Genomic DNA, 18,359 nt, shown 5'->3' on the forward strand with positions numbered 1-18,359 from the left:
GAAGAAAGGCGAAGGCTGCTTTAGGCTCTCAATGTGAAGTCCTGTACCAAGGGTATAAGAAAAAAACATGAGAAGTTAGACTTAAGGGCTTAGTAATAATTGTTTAAACTGGAATTAAATTTTTTTGGGAAAAAAAAAAATGAAGCTCCTGTTGGCAAGAAGGGGTCCAGCTAAGATAAGCCCTGCAAAAAAAGTACCTTGCTATCATTAAATATTCGTAATTGATAGCTGTAAATTGTTCGCTCTTTATCCCTCTTATATGCTGTTTCCTGGTTAGAACATTTTTGGCTGCTAATTCTATTTTTGTCCTGTGATAATGTATAAAGTTGCTGTGAAATGAATGTGACCATACTGTGAGTTTAATGTGCACCTCTTGCTGTTATTAGAGGGGGCTGCAGGGCAGGCCTGCTTGGGTTTGCTGCATGGGAATCCCATTATGTAACAAACACAGCTAAAGCCGATAACTGCTTCAGATAAATATCTAATTGAAGATATTTTCTGTCTGCACGGGAAAGTAAAAAGCATTCACTACATACCTTGAGAGGGAAATAAACAGCATGAACTAAGGAGGATAACCTGAAAGGAGATGTGTTTTGTACACAACAGGACAAGCTTAGTCATCGGTCCTTTGTATAACAAAAGTTGTAGACAAAGATTAAAATAGGACAATGATAATAACAAGAGTTATTATTCAAAGATTTATTCAAACCAACCATTATCCAGAGATTCTCTATGCCCCACTTTGAAGCTTTAACAGACACTGATAAGGGTTGCCACCCCCTGACTGGGCTCCAGCTATCTCGCAAAAGCTACATTTACTTTGCAAATCCCCTGTCCTTTCAAGTTCCCAGTCCTAGGCACAATTTACAGCATAGTCAAGCTCCTTATCAGGGCTAGATCCAGGCATGCATCTAGTCAACTCTCAGCACTGCAGCTTTCACAGAGGGAAATCCAGGCATGATGGCCAAAGGGATGTTATCAGCTAAGAATAGCAGCAGCCAGTGCTGATTCTTGGCATTACTGATGGTGATATTGTGTATGTGGCAGTAGGGAAAATTTTTCCTCAGCACAACTTTTATGTATTCTAAGGAAAGCCATATCTGAAGCAGTATCCAAACTCTAAGTATAAAGTGCAGTAGAACTGCAGTGTTAATTGGACCTTTTATATTCCATAACATGTAGGAGGACTTAGAGAGCCATGCTTTAGATTTGTAATTTTCACATTTGGAACTAAAAGGGACATATTAAGGGACATGTTAAGGCCAATATGTACTTGAGTGAACACTTCCCAAAGAAATTCACTAAAATTCAAGTACCACTGTCTTTTTGACATTTCAGCTTATATATATAAATTATATTTGAAGCAAGCCTAAAAATATCACAGATTGCCTTCCTTTTCTGAAACTGTCAACATGAATTTTCCTGGTTTAACCTTTTTTTTCCTCTTCAAGAAAGTCCTTCCCTCTCCATTCAAATATGAAAAATTTATCTGTTTTCATCCACATAAATCTCTTTCCAAATGACTGCATTTTTTTATCTACCATATAAGAGATGAATTTCAGATTACCAGTGACCTCATCCAAAAGCTTTAAATTTTGGAGTTACCTCAAGTTTATATGGAATAGTATCAATGCAACCAAATACTTCATTATTTTAACTGAAGGACTGCTTAAGACTTCTGACAAAAATCCCCAGAAACTACACCCACTATTTTTTAGGCAGCTGGGAAAGAAGGTGGTTGTTTTGTTGTCTACAAACAATTATTTTTCTTTTATAACTGTGGAGGAAAAGAAATACAGTTTATCCCCTGAAGTCTGTCTTCCAGAAGGCAGCAGGTTTCTGCAACACTAATTGCAACACACAAGAGGGATGAGTTTTTAAATATATATTTTTTAAACTCAGGTCAAATTTCAGAATATGATGTTTTGTATCTCATCCAAAGTACAGTATTTTGTTGTTTTGGCTTTTTTTGTTGTTGTTGTTGTTCCCAGCACAGAGCTGTATTTTCCATTTGCTGCAAGGGTGCTATCAGGAACATGGGAGCATTTCCTTAATTCCACAAAGGAATCTGAGCTCATTTCAACACTGAGTTTCCTCCTGATGGGGAGAACCAATCCCTTGGTGACTTTCCAGCCTCAATTGGACATGCACACTGCACATCCTTCCTCAATCTTAAGAGCTCTATACATGCAGCAGTGATAACAGCAGTACAGGGGAGAGAGTGAAATTGAGAGGAGAATAAATTTCTTTAGAGCCAAATCTGACAAGAGAACTCTGCACCAGCAGAAGATCCACAATAGAGAATCCCATCTCAGGAAGGCGAATCAACAGTGCTGCGATTTTTTCTATGCCACACAGCACAGAGGGAGCACCACAAGATACACACAGAGCTAATGCAAGAGGCTGCAGCCACCTCACATCTAAGGCCACATTCAGGCATTTCCAGCACCCACTCCAGTGGGGAATCAGCTCTGCTGACTACAAAACAGCTGTGAGTTTCTCAGTAGCCACCCCAATACTCCCAGGTAACTACTTCAAACTTTTACATGGCACCTTTACTCTGACTGATTAAGACACTCACACACACACACACACACACATCCCAAAAAAAACCCCAAAAAAACTAAAAAAAGAGAATGCAGCTCAAAAAGTGCCTCACAGCATGAACTTAACAAAAATAACAATTTCCATATGTTGGTCTCTGCAAGTATTTAACTATATGTTTATGATGTCTCCATCTCCTTGATTTAATTTCATCTGTTCAGGGCTCATCAACAGTTTGCAAAGAATTTAATTAGGACAAGTTAACTAAGTATTTGCAATTGCCATCAAAACTGCACAAACATTCCAAACTGAGCTAATCTAAGAAATCTACAGCTGTGAGTCCTTGGAAGAACAAGAAACCCAAACGACACAAGTTCACTTAATAAATTCAGAAAATTTATTATTCAGAAAGAGATGTGATTCAAGTAAATACATATAATGTATTTCATGTCAACAGTTTCCCCTGGTTGTCTTGAACTATATTGAGACAAAAAAAAAAATCTTAAATACATATACCAAAACCTGGGAAGGCAGGAAAAGCATTTTCCAATTCCTGGTGTGAAAATAAAGGATTGCTCTCAGTAAAGTAAAGATTGATTTTCCCATCCTCAATGTCAAGCTAATTTGTTTCTCATTTTAATGGGATTAACCTACGCCAAATTATCCATTGGCTTTTAAGAATACAGAATCTTAAAACACTGCAGCATTTGTAGGTTTAACTTCCAGCTTGTTTCAGGCTTAGAAAATAGTGGGATCTGATGAACATCATGTGATGCCAAGTAAATCTGGGCTGTATGGCATGAAAATTCCCTTGCAAAGAAATTTATCACACAGTGATGCAGCTTCCCAGAGGACTGGCTGTCAGTTTTTTAAGCTGGCTGGATCACACATCCAGTAGGGTACTGGCTAACAGCATTCTTTAACCTCTTTTCACAAGGAGAACCACTTACAGCTTTGTAAAAAGAGGGTGGTCACAATGCATTCTAATTCCCAACTAAATAAAAATCAGGCCAAACCTTGAATATTTGTTTTTTAACTCACATTTCCCACTATTTTATTTGCTTACTTCTTTGTTTATATGCTAAAGACATCATAACTTGTTTAAAACTATTTTTTTTCTGAAGACAAGTTTTGATGTCTTATAGATCAAGTGTTCTATGGATTAAAAGTTGTGAAAAGCAGATGTACAAATAAATGAAGCTATCTTCCATTGTATACATCGCCCCTACTTTCCATAATATATTTGACTAATGTTCAGGAGAAAATGGATTGGAAAAACACAGAGCTAACAAAAGACATTTACAGGAATTTGACCTTGCCAATGGGCTAAACCAGAAACACATCTGAGTGTTTCAGCAATGACGTTAATATATGTGTGTGTGTGTTCTTCAAGTTTTATGTTTCTGCACAAGTGAGGAACAATTTAAGAACATAAAAGGAAACTAAGAAGCCCCAGGGTAATACTACTTGAGGAAGAAGTTATCCCTTTAATTATTATTTTCTATAGAGCAAAACTAGATTATTTAGCTACAGTCATAACTAATAAGTATAATAAAGGAAATAATTTTTAAGACAAAATCAGTTTCTGGGGCAAAAGAATGCAATGTCATATGTGTTATTTAACTAGATCAACGTTTGGCAGGCAGAGGAGCAGCCATAGATGATGTGCCCCAAAGACAGCAGTGACCCAAACACCCCTGGGGGCTGCAGCCAGCAGTGCAGCCTGCAGAGATTTCACCATGGGCCAAAGAGGTCAATTTTGGCTCCTCCTTAGCTCTCAAACAGAGCCAGGATGGGAAGAGCAAAAGAAAGGCTCCTTAGCCATGTTGATTGTGCCCTGGCAATGATGGATGGGCAGTGCCTTGGGTGTTTCCATTTCAATCCCAGCCATCCCAGCCCTCTGTCATCTATTCTCAAGCATTAGACAACGCAAGGCAAAGCCATTCTTTTCCTGTCTTGCACACGCTTCACACAAGTCAATAACAGACTTTTATCAAGAAGTAAGTTACTTCAATAAGCCAAACTTCTTTTGGAGTTTCAGGGTGAATTAAAATGCAACCTAACTGGAAACTTTTTTAACAATAACATTCTTATAGCTTAGGCAAAGCAGATTTTTCTTTTAAACTGTTTTCTATGCAAATGTAGGATTGTGTATTTTGTGTGTCTTCAATGCCACCTTGTGGTCAAACTTTTTTCTTATTGCTTTTCTTTAATTATTTTTGCATTTTTACTTTTAAAAATCAGTACACAAACAGCAATGAAACAAGCAAACAAACAAACCCTACAAATGAAAAAAATTATATCCAGTATATCCAAAAACGTATCCAGATCAGAATGTGCAAGATGATACAACTTTTCAGACTCAATATTTTCAAAGTCTAAACCAAGAAAAAAGAAAAAAACCTCAAAACCAACCACAACATAAAGAACAAGGAAAAGGTCAGACAAAAAAAAACCCTGAAATTTATTTTATTCTGAAGTCAGTAACAGAAAGGTTCATTGCTGTTGATTCACAGCCCTCCTGAGGTACTTCGATTGAACACAAATTTATGAAGTCTCCAGATATGCTGACTTAAGAGCTAGTGTCTACTTGTTTTCTCTCCATAGATCAATAGCTCCCACTATGTGTTTGTTTTCTTCTGATATTTAGCTACTCTTTCATCATTATTAGAATTCACATTTGTTAATGTACAGCAGAATCCTATTTCACAATGAAGGCTGCTTGGTGTCATAGAAAGGCATACATAACATTTATTAGATTATTATTACAAATATTCTAATGTAAAGTTTAAACAGCAACAGCACTTAAAATGCAACTGGAGAAGACTTTACTGCATAAAGACATATGCAAAGGGTTTATTCATGACAAAAGTATTTATAATTCCAAAGAAAATGCACAATATCATTACATTTATTCCCATAATCTGTAATGTAATCTTCAGCATTGCCTCAAAAATCATGGAACTGGCAGTCACCTTTCTACACTTACTTCCTGTACTCTTAGCAGAGAAGCACAAAGGCCAAGAGGATGAATGGTTATCACCATCTACCCTATTATTCCATGCAGTGAATGGTTCTTATGAGACCAGCTCTGACTGGTAACACTTAAAACAATTTTAAGGCTGTTCTAATATAGTGGCAGACCATCAGACATTCCTAATCCCTAAAAGCTTTTCCTCACCACCCAAGTCATCCACTATTCTCAGGAAACATAACCCAAAATGTGCTTCCAAGTGAAACCATTTTACATTCTAAAAAATCATAAAAAATGTTCATGCAAGAGAGATGAATATTATTTTAACTTGTACCTCTACAAAAGAGAGTCAAGTATTTATCACATGCTGAGACCAAATGGCTTGAGGACATTGAGTACACCTGCTCATTTTTTAAGGGCTTCTCTTCCTTCATTTACAAAATGTTACTCAGTCAGGAAGCAGCACAGCTACTGTCTGGCTGCCACAAAGTGCCTGAATGAATTGAAAGAACCCAGAACACCCTGAGCACCCTGATAAACTTTCTCTATTCCACTGGGTAAGAATAAGGAACATGAGGGAGAGAAGTGTGTAAACCTGTAGGAAAGGTAAATATAAGTAACAGAAGCATTTGTACTTTGGTGCCACAGACTTAGTGAAGTCTCAGACTTACAGTTTAGCACATCCCATGACTGTAAGTACAGCAATTGTTAGTTGCTGTTAGTTGATTGTTGCAATTGTTAGTTGATAGTTGCTACTATCCTTCTCTGCTGTAGTATTTCCCCTAAGTGACTTCAAAATATTTTCATGGATATCAGGAAGAACATCCTCATGTTAAAGAGGGGAAACAGAGACACAAAGCAGTGATCTTTTCCAAAGGCATCCCATAAGCTGTTGAAAGTGGCCAAGAAGGAAGTCATCAGAGTCCTAGTCCTGGATGCTTTCCTCCAGTCTGCCTTGTGTCTCCCACCAACCACACAACAGCCCCTCTAAAAATGCTTCCTCAGGACAGTGTCTGGCTCAGGGGACAGACATTCAGCTGAGAAAACAGATACTCTGAAATAGCTGGGAAGCATTGCTGTGTTGGGGTTTATACTTCTGTACATCTCATCCAGATAAAATATGAGCACTATGGAAGATATCACTCTGAAATCTCCCTCCAGCATTAATTATCTTGTTTATGCTCTGGGATTTGTCAAAAGCTTTGATGAGCAGCATATGCTGGCACCTTCCTTTTCAGCACCCTTGATGATTTGGTGAACTTCTGTTCATAGTGGATTTATGCAGTAAACACCTATTGTAGAAAAAATCAACAACTGAAAAACAAAATTAAATAACCTCAGTGAAAATATTAATTTGCTTTATTTCTTATCTCACCTTTCTTCTCTTTCACCATAAGTTTATGCCTCCCTTATGAAGTATTTAATTACAGAGATTTCATTGCTTAATTCTAAATGTTTATTACTTCAGGAAGGCTGTTTCATGTAGTTCTGATAGTTTAGGAAATAGACACTTTCATTGTGTTTTCCTTCTTGTTGGACATGGCTTAACCCATTTCAGTAATTAAAACAGATTTACTCCTGCTATAAAAACCATAATTGATATAACATTTTAATTCCCATTTGTTCCTTCGAGTGGTACTTGTATTCATGCTCAGACTTCACGCCTTGTTACAATTTGACAGCAGCTTAACAAGTTATTGAACACCAACTGAGTTATGGTAACTTTATATGTTCCTTTTCTTAGCACACAGCAGACCTGAGATATTGCAGCAAAACATAAACTAAGAAATACCCAGGAAGCCAAAAAAACACCCAACCTTGTAGCCCAGGTGCCTCTGTTGAGTGTCAGCAAGGCGCTGTGCATGCCCACCATGGAAATCACGGCTGCTTTCTTGTCTAGTGTTCAGCTTCGGAAGAAAGCAAGCACTGAGTCTGACACCAACCTGCATTTTGGAGCTTCTGGTGTAAGAGCTTCTTACAAATTACCAGATACAAAGTCTGCCAAAGTCAGTGGCAAAATATCTGCCCCTGACCACAACAGCCTGTTGGCCAGGGTTTCACCCCTACAAAAGCTATGTGCTAGTTTAAATCACTAGCAGAAATCTTGGCTGCTGCAAGCTGGAAGTTCTTAGGGCTGTATCAGGGTATGAGCATGTTCTGTCACTGTGGCTAATTTAGTAATAGTAGTACTGGGGAGAACAACAAAGAACTTTTCAGAGAACCTGAACAAGATCCAACATTGAGTATTTGTCTATTTCTCCTCACCCAGAGCTTTTCTTTGACATATTACAGGACATCATGCAGTTTTTTTCTCAAAATGAAGTCATCCACATCCAAGTTTCCTGTTTCTCCCAGATAAAATGAAATATTTTAATTAGGACAATGGAAATTACTTCTTCAGTTCATATTTGGTCTTCAACAATAAAAAAAACTAAACAAAATAACTAAACAAACAAAAGTCCCACACTGATACTGAAGTTTTACTCTTTAGGCCACAGAACATGGCCAAGAATGGAGCAGGGAGAGTAGAAGCTGTTTTCCAGAAATATAGTAATATCATACATAGGTTGTCACTGGGAAACAGCTGGCCATGTGGAAAAGTCAACAGCTGGGGTGAGGAGAGAGAATATACTGGAAGCTATTGTTTCTTCCCTTGAGCAAAAATATAACTTTATGTGTTTCAGAAAGATAGCTAGATGAATTTGTGAATAAAAGTAGAGGTGGTCAGCGTGGAAGTAAGGGGAGAAGCTATTTAATGAGAGAGTTTTGTCATTTCCCATGCCATCAGAACTCAAAAGCCTTTCTAGCAGAAAAGCATATGCTAGCATATGGATTAACTTTGCTCCTGTGTATTACTCAATAAAAGTGCTGCTTTTCAAGGGTAAAAGCAAAAGTAGGAGTATTTTTATGCAGTATTTAAAGGACCACAACCTCATTCAGTATGAAATATTCTAACACATAAATTAAATTGTCCCATAATTTACTGAGGAATTTCCACAGAGGACATTCTATAGGGTTAAGCCACATTCTTTTGTGATGCTAAACAAGGAACGATTCCACCAACAATAACACAACACTAGTGCCAGGCAGAGGTGATGCTGAATCAACCCCGCAACAGTAGAATTAGGCACCACCACCAACCATTTTCAAATTATTCCATTTTAAATACAAGCCAACTTGTTTCTCAGCTCCAATGCAGTCCTGTTTATCCCAATCCACATGCACTACTCTACACCAAACAGCTTCAATGTTTCATTTAGTACCTCTGATTTTACAATATAACTACATTTTAGAGCAAGAGGAAAGATTGTTTGGGAAAAGAGTATTTCTTATTCTGTTATATCATTTCTAGCCCTTTTCTTAATTACAAGTGTATGTATATACAGCTAGCACTGACACAGTATTTACTCATTTATGAAAATTCTTGCAACATCTGAATGTTCTGTGTGAACTTGCACTTGAAATTAATGTACTACCAGAAGAACTTATTTCATCACCATTTTACTTTGCTCTACTGATCTGTTAAATCTATTAAATGTGTTACACCTTTATTCCTTTAAAAGGCATTATAAAAATCTGACCTGTCATTTTTTACCTAGGGTTACAAATAACTATGTATGCTTTATACAAATTAACTGCAAAAAACATACTAAAACAGAACCTGGGTTTTTTCTTCAGTGCCAAAGCAGTAATAATAAGGCAGACCTTGGTACAAATATAACCAAAATTGGAAAAAATTCTATAATTTATTTTTATAACTTTACCAGCACCATTATTGAAATGTACTATTTCTTTCAACTATTTTTATATCACTGACTTTTAGATAATATAGAAACACATTATTTACTTTCAAACAAGACAGTCAGGATAAGCAACAAAAATCAGGATTTTCAATTTCTGTCAACATAAAATAACACTTATGAGCCCAAAATTAAACACTAGACTACAAAACACAAAGGATACTAAATCACATCTATTCAGAATACTTGATTTTAACTTTCCCTTCTAAGTTGTATTTTGATACTGTATATTAGGATGATTTTTGTTTGGCTGAAAGCTCTAAATTTACAAGTGGGAGTTGGTAGAATTGGGAATGGTTTAGTCATTAGTCAATCAAAAGGAGTATCTTCTTACAGACAAAATAAAAGGTTTATAATTTACCACACCAGTTTATTAATGAACATTCATTAAATACCACAACAGTGGTCATCAGTCAAGTTCCTCAAAGACACTAAGGCATCCTTAAGCATATCAGCCTACTTCAGTTTCTTAGGCATGTAAAGCACCACAACACCTAAAAGTTAGACAAATGCCCTGCAGAATGGAATCCACAAAGCTCCAGATAGTTATTTTAGGCAATAAGAAAGAAGTGCTTGTAATCATAGGGGATTTCTTAAGTGAGAGTAAAAGATAAATAGCAATACTCAACCTCTTGTAGATCACTTTAATATTTAGGACCATAGTTCCTGTCTTTGAAGTTGCTATTTTTTTCTTCATGAACCATTTGACTAAGTCAGGACAATGTTATCAGCTGATGCAGATTAGGAAGGAAAAAAATACCATGTTGTAGTTTATGCCAAAACCAGGGCTGTTACAGATCCACATTGACAATCAGAGAAATATTATAATAAATCATTTTAAGAAAACCTTGTTTCCTCAGCTTTGCTGCTCTTCATGAATGCTCAGACTGGGTTCCTCTACAGTTTCATCTTCTAATATTGTTTTTGAAACTAGATAGGAGACAGGATACATACAATTTTTCTACTAAGTAGTTTAGAGCTTCTGGCTTGACTCTCATCTCTTTGTGAAGTGATTGCCAAGCTTAAATTTGTCAGCCTGCAATGATTAAATCCAGGTCTGTGTCTATCTTTTCTTTCACCACACTTTCCCTGCCTCCATTTTCATTGAGATCTTGATTAGAATTGGCAGAGACAGAATTTTCAGAGGACCATTAATGGTAAGTCACCTTAGGTAAACAACTCAAGTCAAACAAGTGTGCCAAATCAAATAGCAAAATAGCAGAAAAGCAAACTTCTTCTCTAGAATTCAAGTACGGGCAATAACCAAACCAAAAAAATTACCCTAAAGGAGATTTCTGACTACACTTCCTCTGATATGGATTTGAAGTTCTCATCAAGCTCTTGTGTCATCACTCAACTTCTATATTCAAATTAGTGCAATCTCAAGTCCAGTTCCTGAAACCATCCACAGTCATTAGGGTGAAGTTTCACTTCAGTCTTTTCACAATCAATGCAATCTCAAGCACAGCCCATCAGGAATATTTCTTTAAAGTTTACGTGGAATTTCCAGTTTCAATTTGTATCCAATTTGCCTCTTGTTCTGTCATTGAGAAATGTCTGTTCTTTACTCCCAGGTATTTAACATAGATAAAATATCCCCATGCCTTCGCTCCTCCAAGCTATGAGCCCATCTTTGCTTATGTCAGATGATCCAATCCTTTAACTGTCTGTGTCAGCCCTTGCTGGACTCATTCAAGGATGGAGAGCCAGAACTGTACACAGCATTCTAGATGTGGACTGACAGAGGAGAAGGAGAACTTCTTCCCTCAGCTCTCTGGCAATTCTGCTTCCTGCTGCCCAGGAGATTGATGGGTGTTTCAAGGGTGCTCATGTTTATTTGGTGTCTCCCCAGGACCTCCAAGGCCTTTTCTGCCAAGTCTCTTTCCAGCTGGTCAGCCACCAGCCCATTCTGGTGTACAGGTTTATTTCTTCTCAACTGCAGGATTGTTGTTAATCTGTATATAAATTACTGAACTTCACATTGGCCCATTTCTCCAGCCTGCTGAAGCAAATCTGAATGATAGCACAACCACCTACTACATCTACCACTCCACCCAGTTTTTGCATCTCCTGCAAACCTCATTTGTGACAGGATGGTTGTTAGATGGAAGCTTACAGCTTTTCTCTGGAACCTGCATGCTAGAGCCTGCTGTTCTTGCTCTGCTTGAGTTCCCTGTCTCTTCCAGCCCTGCCTCATTTCCTGCTCCAGTTATTTTTTGAATCCCTGCTCTGCTTCTAAAGTAGACCAGTGCCCCAGGCAATGGGAGTAAGTCCAAAAAAATATCTCATTTTAGATATAATGTCTTGGATTATTTCTGACAATTAGCTTCAGCTATCTAGTGTTGTTTACAGCATGAAGCTAGTGACATAGAATAGTGCTTCCGGATGGCAGAAACACTTTAAATTTGACCACAGACAAGTTTTTGAACAGTCAGAATCCTAAATTAGAATTTCAGTACTAAGTTTTGGACAAAAGGTCTTTTCCTTTGTAAATAAGAAAACTGTTCAGATCTAAAAATACACTTGCTCTAAAAACTTACGATTGATATATCAATATTAGCAGCAGAATTGTTGAAAATTAATTCCAAATCTAGCAAAATATCAACTTAACAAGCTCTAATTAGCACAATTACTTCCATATTGAAGACATATGTGTAATTGTGTTGTCAGTCTTTGCATGTGAGCAACAATTCCCTTACCAGTCAACCATAATAAATGTATTAATGCAATAGTTCTACATAAAAAAGTTTTTCCCCAAATTGGATGGCAGACAACTTTGCTTTATTTAAATTAATTATGGTATTACTATATTAAAATATTTAAGTAATTTCAAATGCATCAGCAGGTTCTGTTTCACAGTTGTTCAGATTGTATCAAATTTCTAACAGCATCTCACAAATTTAGGTACCCTTAACACTCTTACCCTTAAGAATTTCTCAGTACCCTTAACACTCGGTATCCTTAACACTCTTACCCTTAAGAATTTCTCCCACCTAGTCACTTCACAAAGGCATCTTAGTAACCAAGAAATTACATATAAATTCTGACAAAGCCAATTCCTTGTCTTCTTTCAAATCCCTCTTTAAAATGAGGAAGCTGTTGCTATTACAATGGCATCCAGCAGTTGAGACTGCTATCATCACACTGGACAGTTATCACCACAGCCTGACATCCAAACCATCATCTCATTACATTCCTAAAACCATTTTCATTTCAGCTTCTTCCCCATGTGCTTGCATCACCTGTCTCCAACTGTTTCTCAAGTGAAACCTATATCATGGCCTGCAGAGAAGTTGTCAGTGCCTGTGGTTTGTGTCTGCACCACATCTGACAGCAGGGACTGGGGTTTGTAGGCACTAAGGTAATGGGAAAAAATTCTGCAAGTTTGGTAGTACGTGGAGAGCCAAAAATTCCTTACAAACTGTAAGGAGTTTAAAATATGGTATTGGAACAAGACTTTCTGATAAATTTCTAAAGTAGATGTCCTGGGAAAGAATTTGGTTGTAGGAGGGACGCTACAACATTTTGACAATTTTGTGTCATCACATGCCTTTGTAACTCCTCATGGGAACTATAATGACATTAGAATGCCATTCCTAAACCACTGTGCTGTTCTGGCTGGGGTAGAGCTCATTTTCTTCACAATGGCTGGCATGGGGCTGTGTTTTGGATGTGCACTGCAATCAGTGCTGATAATAGAGAGGTATTTTTGTTGCTGCTTAGCAGGGCTTGTACAGAGTCAAGGCCTTTTCTGCTCTTCACCCCATCTATGAGTGGTCTGAGGATGCACAGGAATTTGGGAGGGGGCACAGCCAGGACAGCTGACCCCAACTGATCCAAACAACATCCCAGACCATGAGGCATCCTGCTCAGCCTATAAAGCTGGGGGGGAAATGGAAGGGGGGATGTCAGGAGTGATGGTGTTTGTCTTCCCAAGTCACCATTACATTTGATGGAGTCTGACTTTCCTGGGATGGCTGAGCACCAGCCTGCCCATGGGAAGTGGCTTTGCTTTGCTTGTGAACATAGCTTTTTTTCTTACTTATCAAAATGTCTTTATCTCAGCCCCGGAGTTTTCTTACTTTTATCTTCCCAATTCACCTCCCCATTCTATTGAGGAGGGAGTGAGGAAGCTGCTGCCTGGAGCTTAGTTGCTAGTTGGGGTTAAACAATGGCAGCCACAAAATCCATCAAAGAACCACAGCCACAAGTAACAGGCCACACTTTTTCATAACACATGTTCCAAAGAATTTTAATTTCAATGGCTTCTTGTAGAAATACTGTAAAACCCTATCTTTTTTAAGAATTAGAGGTAATGAATACCCCTGTATACCACAGAAGAAAATATATCACTGCCGTTTGTTATTAAATAATCAGATTTAGGCAAAAAGATTTCCTTTTAAAAAAAAACCCCACATGACCAATATTCTGTCTTTGTTCAGTAACCCTTTCCCTGTAAGTCTATTCCCTTCCTTGTATTCTTTACATTTTACAGTCTTGAAGTGTGTCAGGGTTGCTGTGGCTTTGTTGTTGTTGTTAATCTGTATATAAATTACTGTTATTTTTATTATCACTGGTTTTATTATTATAAGTATTTTCAGGCAGTCAGCTCTATACTCCAGTGGCATGTGTGTGGTAAAATCCTGAAATCAACAAGACTCCACAGAGAAGTACCACAGCTGTCTCAAAGGATAATAGTAATTTTAGATGTTATGTAAGTAAAAGTAACAAACACACCAGGAAGGGCAAGCATTTCTTTAAGAGTGTGTGATTATACCCAAAGAATACCACTGTCTGATTCAATCAATTTTTTTTCTTAAATATAAAACAAATTCTTCTGTGCTGCTTCCAAGAAACAACATGCATTATCAGAAAGGAATGTTGTGGAAGGTGTTAGTTCAAAAAATTAAGAATGTAAGTGCTTTCTGTATTTGTCTATAAATTATATACTTGAAATCCAGAATGCAATTTTTTATAGTGAATGAGGAAATAAAATACTGCTATTCTTCTCTACTTTGAGTTATTTTTCAACTCATTTCATTGAACTTTAACTGTGGTTGTCATGTGGTCTTTACTTGTACTTTCAACAATGTCTAAAAGTATCAGTTAAAAAAATTGAGTGTCATGTGACTTTGTTGATTTCTCATAATTCAAAATATGTAGTACATAATTTTGTTTCTTACACATGTTGGACAAGATTGAACAGCCCCCTCAAACAATCTTGAGCCTCTCTGTTTTTTCACTGTAGCTGTTTTCCTCAGCTTCCCGTTACTTGGCACCGATGACTTAAATCCTCCAGAGGAATTCAACTATTTCAAGGAGCTTGAGTGCCACTTCTTTGAATCAGGATTTGTGTGATAAATCCAGGCCAAGTACAAAAATTTTTTCACTTTAACTATGTTACTCACTAAGAACAGCTGGTCCTTTACTACATACTCATTCAACAGGGAATACAGCAGTTGTATGCTTATCTGATCTCTTCCTGGATAAAGAAGCTTATTTAATGACAGTAAACCAAATACGTTGTCTGATGCCTCTGTTCTCAAATAGCCTTAGTCCACAAGGGACAAGTATTCTCTACCAGCTGCATCTGCAACTCATACTCTCAACATGAACACAGGGCACTTGCCACTTCCATTCCCAACTCCTTTTTAGTAGTCAACACTGCAGTTTCTTAGGCTGTAATTTCAAAATCAGTTTAGATTTGATAGCATTTCAAAATTTATTTTCAAATTCTTTCATAATTTTCCAAATTCATGCATGGTTCTCTGTAGCACCTATATTTTTATGTTCCTTTTCACACACTGCTGAGTTTGGGGATTCTGAGCAAGAGTCCTCTTGGTGTCACTCACGTATTTCCAGGGACAAAAACATTAAGCAGTTAAATTTTGTGTGCATTGTCCCACTCAAAGGAAGACCCCTGTCAATAGCAGACCAGGTCCTAAGCTGCAATAGGAAGAGCACTGCCAGCTGGTCAAGGCCAGTCCTCCTTCCCCTTCCCTCAGCCTCTCTGAGACTCATCTGCACTGCTGTGTTCAGTTCTGGATTCCTCAGTACAAGCAAGACACAGATGTACTGAACTTGTTTCTGTGCACGTCATCATGAAGAAGATTAAAGGACTGAAGCTCTTCTCCTACAATGACAGGTTGAGAGAGCTGGAACTATTCAGCCTGGAGATCAGAAGGCTTGTGGAAGCTCTTAACATTACATATGAATACCAGAGGGAGGAAGACAGTAAAGAATATGGAGCCACACTCTTCTCAGTGGAGTTCAAAGGAAAGACAGGAAGCAATGGACACAGTGAAGATTTTCACTATCTTCTCAGTGAAGAATATTTCCCTAGTACCCAACGTGAACCTTCAAACTGCCATTTGTGATCCCTGACTGTTTTTACACTCACTGGAACTACCAACAAGAGTTGGGCTTGCTTACCTTTGTACCTTCCCTTCAGGTTTAGAGGGTTGCTACTAGGCCATCCCTTAGTCTGTTCTTCACCAGACAAAGCAAGCCCATGTCCCCATGTCTCTCCCCAAGGAGCATGGGCTGTGAGCCCTTTACCACCTTGGTAACCCTCTAGTGAACCCTTCAAGTGCCATCCTGGAAACTCAGTCACCACTTAAGCATTTCAACCTGGCTGAACCCAGCTCATTTGCACTTGGTTAAATTACAGGGAATGGTTTCCATCTTTCCACACCAGCTCACCCTCTGTAGCACCATTTCTGAGTCACCCACGGGCATGCTGTAGTCAGTCATCCTGCTGACACTCAATAGTTACACTTGGCTTACTCAACAAGTTATGAGCAAGACTGTTAGTGTGATTATATGTAGGTCTGTGTGTTACTGGAACACAGCACCTCTTTTCCAGCCATTTGGCAAGCTGTTCTCAGAACTCCTAGTTTAAGAGAAGTTGCAGAAGCAAACTGTCCACACCACAGACCATGGTGTGTGGTGTGGACAGTTTACACACCATGTAAAACTCTGATGAATCTGTTATCAAGATTAAAGAACCATCTGGAAATCTTGTCAATTATGCAAGACTTCTTTCCTCCAGAAAATGTAATCAAGCATTCCCTCATGTTTATGGTCAACATCACACACAGACTTTGATCAGAATATAGAAGGAATAAAACACAGATGGACTAAGACAGTGTCACCAGAGTATTTTTTTTCTCTGGAAAAAACCCTGACACACTCTGGAATCGCAGGGCACCAGGAATATTTCCCTGTCTGCTCTGGGGTGCCCTGACCCCCAGGGGGGCACTGACTTTGACCCTCATTCATGGGGAAAGTTTCTGAAACTCCAGAATAGACTAGAATCCACTAAGGTGTGAAGTACATTGTAGAGAGTAGTGTAGGTATATCACTTAGGTGGGAAATTTAGATTTTAGGATTTTTAGCATGTAGTGGATGGAAGCAAGATGGAGGGCACAGGTTTCATCCTGGGCTTCTTCTTCATGCTTCTTCTTCCTTCTTCTTGATGGGTTTGGGTTGCATTATGTAATTGGGCAGAAAAATCTGCATTGTGGACCTTTGGGGATCAGTTATTGGGTTTATCAGTTAAAAGGGAAATAATCTAGGTGTCAGTTCTTAATTGGATACTTTAGCTTTAAAAGACCTTGTAACAAAAGACTGTTAGCCATTTTTGCGGTGCTTTTCCAGTGCACTGAGCCTTGTACGGACAGCATGCAAAACTCTAGATAAGATAATAATAAACAAGAACCCAAAGACCAAAAAAATCCAGAGCATCTCTCTTTCCTGACACAAGATCACTCCAGGAGGGTCTCCCCCAACAGGGGAGTCCCCTGGGAGGGCCCAGAAGTCGGTGACACAGCAAAAGGTACCCTGGCAACACACTTCAGCAACCACAATATTATTCTTTCTCCCCCAGCTTGTACATGAAATGAAGCATACTGACACTATTCTAAACCTCTGGAGCTAGCCAAACTTGCACAACTTTACATTCTTGTTAGTGGCATCATGCCCATTTTCCATGTGCCAAGAGAAATTTTCTCATTTTGAATCAATTCCTGATTCCTGTGGTGTTTCCAACCTTCAGCCTCAGACTTCTTACAGAGCACATCTCATAAACACCAGTTCAAAGCTGTGAGCATGCACTGGTATCATCTGGGCATAATGGTTTGCAGGACTGCCATGCAGCTTGCTTTCCAGTAACCATTCTTAAGTGGTACTTTGAGTGACGTGGAATTCATGCCTTAGGGTAGGCATGAAAGGAAAGGTTTCACTAGCATTAGAATCTATTTCCACTTTGTCAGCACCCACGTAAAACCAGCTTTCCAATTTTATTCACAGACAGGCACCTACTGGTACTCAGGATGCAGACTAGAGAGGGGATGGCTTGTCCAGAGATACCTAAAAGCATCTGTGCAGAACAGATCACCAGGTACTTATTTAATAGCCAGGTTCACACTCGGGCTGGCTTTTCATTTCATCTTCTGAGCATGCATAGGAAGGAGCAGAGCTCTTGTGTGTTTTACAAAAAATCTAAGGATACCTTAAGGATATTCTATCCTTAAGATAGTATACTCTGTTCTCAAGATAGGATATCCAGATGCTGCAATCTCTCGGCATCTTCAGCTATCTTTTACAAATGTAGTTCCCACAACACTAGCTTACACCAGGGCTTCTGAGACGTGCTTTGCCAAGGAGTTCCCTAGGAACACGCTTTTAGCACCCTGGCCTGCAAAGTCTCCTTAGCCGGGGTTGGAACCGGCCGGCGCACCTTGGCACAGGCAGCCTCGTCCCCTGCGCTCCCACCGCCAGGCGTCACCCTGCTGATGAGAACGGGGGAAAATCCCAAACCGACCGCGCAAAAAAAGAGCAGGGAAGGAAATTAAACGGCACTTACACAAAGTGAGAGCAAACCCAAGTTAGCATCCCTTGCAAAAAAAGTAACTAATGGAAAACATGTGGGAAATAGCCTTTATGCAAAGCACAGAAAAATATGCTAATGAAGGTAACTAAAAAATTTTAAAAGTTAAGCTTTTAACACAGAAGATACAATTACTCTGTCTTCTATTCCT

This window comes from Agelaius phoeniceus, chromosome 1 (genome assembly GCF_051311805.1).
Source record: "Agelaius phoeniceus isolate bAgePho1 chromosome 1, bAgePho1.hap1, whole genome shotgun sequence".
Taxonomy (NCBI): Eukaryota; Metazoa; Chordata; class Aves; order Passeriformes; family Icteridae; genus Agelaius; species Agelaius phoeniceus.